This window comes from Octodon degus, unplaced genomic scaffold, assembly GCF_000260255.1.
Source record: "Octodon degus isolate 3935 unplaced genomic scaffold, OctDeg1.0 scaffold00092, whole genome shotgun sequence".
NCBI lineage: Eukaryota > Metazoa > Chordata > Mammalia > Rodentia > Octodontidae > Octodon > Octodon degus.
This window is the reverse complement of record NW_004524668.1, coordinates 2088705-2094019: the sequence shown is the minus strand read 5'-3', so window position 1 is coordinate 2094019 and position 5315 is coordinate 2088705. Positions and strand designations below refer to the sequence as shown.

Here is a 5315-nt window from a genome sequence, read left to right as displayed (position 1 = left end):
GGAGATAGGGACTTGCAACGTAGTACAGGCTGGCCTTGAACTCACTATGTAGCCCAGCCTGTCCTCAAAAAAAAAAAAAAAAAAAAAACAGGTATGCACCACTGTTCCTGGCTGAAGATCTTTTTGAAGAAAAATGGTCCCAGAGACCCAAAACTTTTATAGAGTATCTTTTTCTCAACCACATTCCCACTATACTAAATATGCTACCACTGACATTACTGACCAACTTTCTGTAGTCTGAACACTTTTCAGGCATTCTTATCTCCACAAACTCTTTACACCTATAGTATCTGCAAACCTTGGGAACTACTTGAAAAAAATCTAAAGTATTCAAGATAATTTCTTAAAAACAATCTGAACAAATCCAAATTGTAGACTTCAGAGACATCCCAGAACATCGTTCCAAAATGATACATCATACACATTAGTAGGCATAAGAGTACTTACTCTTCCGATCCCCCTGTGCAAACTGTATCTCGATCTGACGTCCACAAATCCATTTTCTGTCCAAATTATGTAAAGCATCTTCAGCATCACGAACATCCTCAAATGTGCTAAATGTTAAGGGGCTTGGGAATTTTTGCAAACTTTGACAAATGAATAGTTCAGTTGGTAAATCTGGGAACAATTTACAATCTCCCAAAATTATTCTAGAAAAATCAACCAGCCTATACTTACTACATGGTTGATTCAGCCATTAACACTTCATAGCATAAAAATACTTGTGATTTCCCAAAGGCATGTTTTAGAAAACATACCAATAGAGTTGTATTAAGATGTTAGAACTAAATCAATTATCCTATTAAAAAATATTCCTGAGTTTTAAGAACTAACTTTATAAAAACAAGACAGAAAAGACAAAAGTCAGCTAATTCCAGGTTGGGTACTAAAACAAAAATTTCTTAAAACTTAAAATACTATTTTCATATATGTTTAAAGTGGGGGTAAAAAAAAACACCACCAATAGTTCTTGTGTAAGCAAGCAGCATATGCCTTACCTTACAAAGATGAAAGCATCAACGTCAAGTTTATTTTGCTGTTTTGGTTTTTTTTTTCAGACACATCTAATACTGTTATTTGTGTAGCTGTCTTCCTTTCACTGCACAGAAAACAAGCATGCTAGCCACTTGTGGGTATCAAGACATAATCAAGCAATATGCAAACACTATGCCAAATGCATATTACATCCATGCGCAGACCAGAATAGCATGCTATCCACAAATAACAGACCATGTAAGGACTCCTAGACTGGAAAGCCCTAGACACACAAGATACTAAACAGCTTCCTGCCAACAAGTGATTTTCAGATTGGTTTCTACACAACAGTATTTACCAGCCTAAAGCAAAAACTGCTGGCAATTTTTGATCTGAAACGCTAAGCTAACCTGTCCTCCCCTCATCCTAAAAATATTACTATCAGAACCCTTGGGTTTACAGTAACTATTCTGTCCAAGCACCACTTCTTTGCTAAAACAATTATTCAAACAGAAACCAAGAACACATTCAAGGCAATTTGATATAAAAGGTATAGAAAAGGAGCTAGGTTAAATTTCACTACGAACTTAAAGTCTTTCCTAAAACTGCTTATTCACCTCTATTTCTTAAATCTGAGAACATAAAGAGTGTAGATTTAGACAGCTGATTTAGAAAACACCCTCAGGTGGACACATTCAACACTGATGTAAGTGCTATTTTATTGTAGACAAAGCATCTATGCTGGCCTTACTAGATCTCCCACTTTTGTGCCAGAAAGAATTATGGACTATAGCAGGTTTCTAGCTCTCTCTTCTTGAGGTCATTACTTGTAGATTAAGTGGAAGAGGTTTTTTTTAAATCTTAACCAGGCTTTCAACATGAAAGGGCTGCTGGAAGACTGATGCTGCCCTCAAAGACAAACCTGGTCTGGATGGCAAGGTTCTATACTTTACTTGTTAAAGCAGATACAGGAACAGAAGACCAACTACAAACATTTAAGTAGAAGAGACAGCAGTAGGGGCAGCCAAGTTTTTTTGTTTTGGTGGAACCAGGGATTGACCTCAGGCCCTTAAGTGTTTATTCCACTGAGCCATCTCCCTCACCCCAGCCAAGTACTTTGATGATAGTCATGGAGTAACTGTACTTTAGGGTTTGTACACAAATGCAACTGATAAGCCTGTAACATTCCTTTTTAAACTAGTTTAATAAGACCACTGTAAATTATTTAACACATACAACAAATAATCACTCTCTTTTAGATTCCTTTGCTAGCTCAACTATAACAAGCCACACTACTGACTTTGTTTGGGGCCACTCCAAACAAGGTAACACTGTAAGCTAGGACCCAGATATAACTATTACCTTCTCTGTACATTTGGTAACTAATTCCCACAACTGTCCTTGATCACTGACCCTGTAGAAGTCATTGTTTGGTTTTTCCCTATTAGTTTAAGAACTCTACTAATCCGAAAAGTTTCAAGAGATTCACTGAATTTAAACAGCAAGATTTTTCCTGGCCTCAGGTTCACAGCCCAAATCTTTGTTTTTGTAAGATGATCTCAAAGAATGGAGGAAGTATTGTCATCTGAAACTAGGTCAAGAATCAATTTCCCATAGATCATGATCAGATACTATACCAGGGAAGAAAGCCTTCTGTGACCCATTCAAGGTCAACTGATTATTAGTGCTAAAGCAGTCCACTGTCAGCAGGCTACACACAGCTAAGCGCCAGAAGCTAGAAATTTGTGTATTTTCACAGCAGCCATCTAAAAATCTACATGGTATTTTAAATGGCTCTGACCCTGCAAAAACACCAAAGCTGTTTCTAAATAGATCCTGTCCACGCACCTGCATTCCCTTTCTACGGGGATATGCGGCCTGATCCTACAACCTCATTCTACTTCAAGCGTCTCTGACCACCTGCACCAAACCAAAATATGCTGAATTTAAGCGTAACAATGTTATATCCTACTATAATTTAACTTGATAGGCTAAGAAAAAGTGCATTTACACAAGACCACAATCACAACAGCAAAGCCCACATAAATCAAGTCACAGGTTGTCACTAGACCAAACCAGAATAATTTTGAAAATTAACTGCTTACAAAACATTAAAAAAAAAAAAAAAAAAAAAAAAAAAAAGGAAGAAGAAAATAGTTATTCTGTAGGATACATCAGGTATGACTCCTTTAATCTTGGCCATCATTCAACTTCATCTTGACCTTTAACTCTTTAAGTGCTTGTCAGAAGGACTTGTCATGAGATGCTTGGCCAAATATGACAGATGGCTTTATCTTTAACTTTGAAAAACAACCTTTTCCCCCTCTGTAGATAAAGCGAGGCTTTGTCTCCCATTAGGCTTGTCCTTCTTCCAGCTTTTCTTTATTTTTTCTTTTCCCAAACTCTCCCTTCTCTTCAAGCCTGATCCTTAAGATCCTTAAGAGGTCTTTGGCTTGTCTACTTGCCTTAAGTGTTGAACTCTACTCTAAAGGTTCTTTCATGCTTTCTCTCTGGGGTCGCCATAACTGTACAGCTTTACATTCTGAGGTAACAACAGAGGACAGCAAATTAGGGGACAATATTAAAGAAGTTTACCTCATTGTTATACAATTGTTTTTGATCAAGTGATTCAAATTAACAAACAAGAATACTAAATTTTAATTGCTAAGCACAAGAACATACTAATTTTTAATTTGACTTACAGTAAAGGTGGTAGCAACCAAAATGAATTCGAATTTAAATCAATTATAATCACTGATTTGCGTTTCAGCATTTCAGCAACATGAACGGGAATTCAAATATTTAACTATTTTTGGATTAATGGAATAGTAAGAACAATGTGAGTCAGAATTTTCAAAAATCTGAAGACACAGACATTTATTAGAGGACGAAAATACTACTTTTTAGATGTTACCACTTACATAAACTTGAATTTGAAACTTCACCCCTCACTAATCAGTCATCTGAAGAAAGGATATTGAACATAAGCAAATCCTCTTGGACGTCGCGTGTAGAAATCAAGTGGAACATAGACATCAACTATTGGACCATAGCGGCCAAATTCACGCCGTAAATCTTCAGACCTAGAACATCATAAAAGGAACTCAAATTTTTATGTTCATGCCTATAGAAGGATTCACTAACAGTGTACCTGTAGGCCTCAACTATATCCCTGCCCTGGCTAACCTGAAACAGACGAGCCTTTAGAACCTCAACATTAAGAGCCAACTTTAACGTACAAAAATGTAAAGGCCTGGCTAGAGTAATGGTGTAAGCCTGTAAATGCCAGTTCTCTAGAAATGTCAGGCAGGACAAGTTCAAGCCCAGCCTGAGAAAACTGGCTAGACCCTGTCTCTAGGTAAGATAGCTAGATAGCTAGGAGGGAGTGCAGCGGAGTTCCAAGGCCTTGGCTTCAATTCCCAGCACTGCCAACAGAATAACCAAAAAAAAAACCAAAACAAAACAAAACAAAAAAAAAACCCTCCCCCCCCCCAAAAAAAAACACACAACTGGAAAGGACATGGACATGGTGGTGCATCTCTATAATCCCAACCCAAATGCAAGGCAAATGGCAAATTCCACGATAGTCTGGGCAACTTTGCAAGATCCTGTCTCCAAATAAAAAAAATAAAAGTAAGAGTCTGTGAGATAGCTCAGTGAGGGCCAGGGACATAGCTCAGTGGAATAAGTGCCTGCCTGGCAAGCACAAGGCTCTGAGTTCAATCCCCAGTACCATTAAAAAAAAAAAAAAAAAGTTAGTTTAGTGGACTAAAGCGCCTGCTTAGGTAAGTCGAGGGACTGCAGTTCCCGCAACAGCCGCGTCCCCAGGGTGGTCTGAGCCAGCCAGAATCTGGGAGTATGCCTGCAATCCCAGAGCCTGGGAGGCTGAAAACCAGGAGGCTCACTGCGCAGTTTGAGCTGCGCAGTGAGACCCTGAAGCAACCAAATACGTTTAAAACAATTAATAAAAAGGGCCAGAAAAGTAGCATGCATTCCCTGAGTATAATTCTCAAATACCCTCTCCCACCTCTCAAAAGTAGGCTGTATCGTGTTGATAAAAGGCTAAGATGATTCAGGAACATGGAAGATTGAAATGTAGCCTACAAGTCTACTACAGCAGGAACAACAGTAATAGTAAAAATAACAGCATATGCATAAGGAAAGGATTACAATTTTTAAAGTTACAGCCATCATTTTTCATAAAAGATAGGGAAGCACTAAGTTGAATTTTTTTTAACCAAATAAAACTATAGTACTCAAGAACACCAAGCAGGGGCTGGGGAGATGGCTCAGTGGAATAAGCGCTTCCCTGGCAAGCGCAAGGGCCTGAGTTCAATCCA

At 38.2% G+C, this 5315-nt stretch overlaps 1 long non-coding RNA gene across 1 annotated transcript; it reads right to left on the bottom strand.

The window, feature by feature from the left end:
* Nucleotides 1–465: 465 nt before the first annotated feature.
* Nucleotides 466–3989, bottom strand: LOC111818455. The gene is made up of 3 exons (XR_002822434.1): nt 3897–3989; nt 3149–3517; nt 466–554 (listed from the first exon to the last, which is right to left on the bottom strand). It is a non-coding gene; the product is annotated as an uncharacterized LOC111818455 (long non-coding RNA).
* Nucleotides 3990–5315: the final 1326 nt, after the last annotated feature.